Genomic DNA, 2433 nt, shown 5'->3' on the forward strand with positions numbered 1-2433 from the left:
GGGGTGTTCAGTTGCCCACCGATGGGCTTTGAGTCTTCACTCTGCACTCACCCACCTTTACAATGATATGATTTTTTGCTGAACCAATTTCTTAATAGCATTTCCATTCTACCAGGGATAGGGCTCGCTGCCATTGAGTCGATGTTGACTCGTAACAACTCTATAGGACAGGTGGGTTTTGGAGACTGTAACTCTTTATGGGAATAGAAATCCTCATCTTTCTCACAAGGAGCAGCTGGTGGGTATGAATTGCTGACTTTGCAGTTAGCAGCCCGATGCATAACCCATTATACCAGTAGGGGTCCTGCAGGATAGGGCTAGAAATACACCATCTACAGAATAAAGGAGTCCCTGATGGTGGGGTAGACAGGCATATACGTACAGACAGGCATGTCCATACAGAAACACCGGACATGTTTACTTAACGATGATTACTTAACCATCGCTTAGCCCTGAACTTATTAACTAGGGTCTTAACTAGTGACAAAGCTAAACATGGCTCTGTCTTCATGAAGCTTCCAGCCTAGTGGGAGAAACAGACAATGGAAGAAATGCACATGAGTAATTAATTGCACATTTGATACCTGCTCCGAAGGGAAAAGCAGGTGTGGTGATGTCAAATAACCAGAAGACCTCCGGTAGACAGGGAGTCAGTCACTTGAAGAGAGGAGAGAAGAGTTTTGAGGAGGGGCTTGGTGTGTTAGGCTGGGTTCTCTCTCAGAGAGAAAAATGAAAAAAAGAAGCGCACTGCCATTGAGTTGATGCCCACTTATACCAACCCTCTTGGACATGGTAGAACTGCCCCTGTAAGTTTCTGAGACTGTAACTCTTTATGGGAGTAGAAAGCCCCATCTTGCTCCCAGGGAGCAGATGGTGGTTTCAAACTGCTGACCTTGTGGGTCGCAGCCCAACATGTAACCACTGTTCCTCAGGGCTCCGACAGGCTGGGTTCTCTAGAGAAGTAAAAGCTTGAAATACTTCTGTCTATCTATCTAGACATATAGAGATAGACAGATTTTTATTGATACAAATTCCCATCTATCTAGAGAGAGGAACTTGTGTCGAGAAAATGGCTCACATGGTTGTAGAAGCAAGCATGTCCAGTTCAAGTTTCATGGTAGCTTCTAACTCAGATAGCTTTGGGGGCTGATCAATACAACGACCACAGGCAGATATCAGGCTGCAGAGGTGGATGAAAGCAAGATTGGCAGGTCAGATGGCAGCCCACTGATGGCTCCCAGGGTCAGCAGGCAATATGGTGAGCCACTGGTTCCAGTCCAAAGAACTGGAGGTGATGAGCCAGCTGCAGGATCCAGACCCAGCAAAAAGCAAACAAGCTTTTCCACAATGTCTGGCTATGTAGGAAGTAGGTCATACCCCTGAGGAAACTTCCTTTCAATTGAATCAGGACTCTGATGTAAGTAAGGGGGTTGTGTTCCACCGTAATGTCCTTACAGCTGGTTGCTGACTCACTGCAGATCCTATTATGGAGTTCATTTGTTTTGTATCATGTCCCACCAAAGGGAATTACTGGTCTTCACTGCTAACTCACTGAGAGTCCTGGCCCAGGCAAGTGGACATAAAACCTAACTCTCATACTCACCATGTGCAAAGACTCTGAGGAGGAAAGGAGTTGGGAGTCGCTGAGAACTAGAGATGAGCCTAGGGCGTCGGGAACCTATTGAGCCAAGGAGAGAGGAAAGAGTTGAGTTCAGAGAGGTGAGCAAGGAGAAGGTCATGTAGGGGCTTGTAGGTCGGGGGAAAGAAGCGAAATGGGAGCCACTGGAGGGTTTAGGTAAAAAGTGATGATCTGAGGAAGCCCCGAGTGGCACAAACGGTGATTCAAGCCCACCCAGAGGCACCTTCCAAAGGATCAGCCATTGGAAACCAGATAGGGTACCATACTGCTCCGACACATGAGGCCACCATGAGTTAGAATCGACTCACTAGCAATTGGAGTTTTAAATATATATAGTATCTGACTTAGGCTTTTAAAAGCTCACCCTGTCACCCTGACTGCTGAGTGCAAAGGAGGTGACAAGGTGGGAAGAGGGGCAGGCAGACACAGGAGTCCTAGGAGAAGGCCACTGCCGTCACCTAGGTCAGAGACGGTGAGGGGGAGGCTAAGGTGCAGAGAAGCAGATGGATTCAGATCCACTGTGTGTATGGATGGGGCCGGGAGGATTGTGGGACAGCTGCTGCTGCGGCTCAGCCTTGCTGAGACAGTTTCAGTGGACTTCCTGCAGGAGGTGGCCTTTCAGTGAGGTCTCCAAGGATCCCTTTGGGACGGGAGGACCCCAGCAGGGAAAAGGCCTATAGGATAAAGGCAAAGCAGTATTAAAAAAAGAAAAGGGGAGAGGGGGTGTCTTATTTCTTATAGTAGGGAAAGGTTAGGGAGAGCCGGAGATGTCTAGAGTCAGAAATTCAAAAGTT

Source organism: Echinops telfairi, unplaced genomic scaffold (genome assembly GCF_000313985.2).
Source record: "Echinops telfairi isolate 266 unplaced genomic scaffold, ASM31398v2 ScPeMD7_7457;HRSCAF=8495, whole genome shotgun sequence".
Taxonomy (NCBI): Eukaryota; Metazoa; Chordata; class Mammalia; order Afrosoricida; family Tenrecidae; genus Echinops; species Echinops telfairi.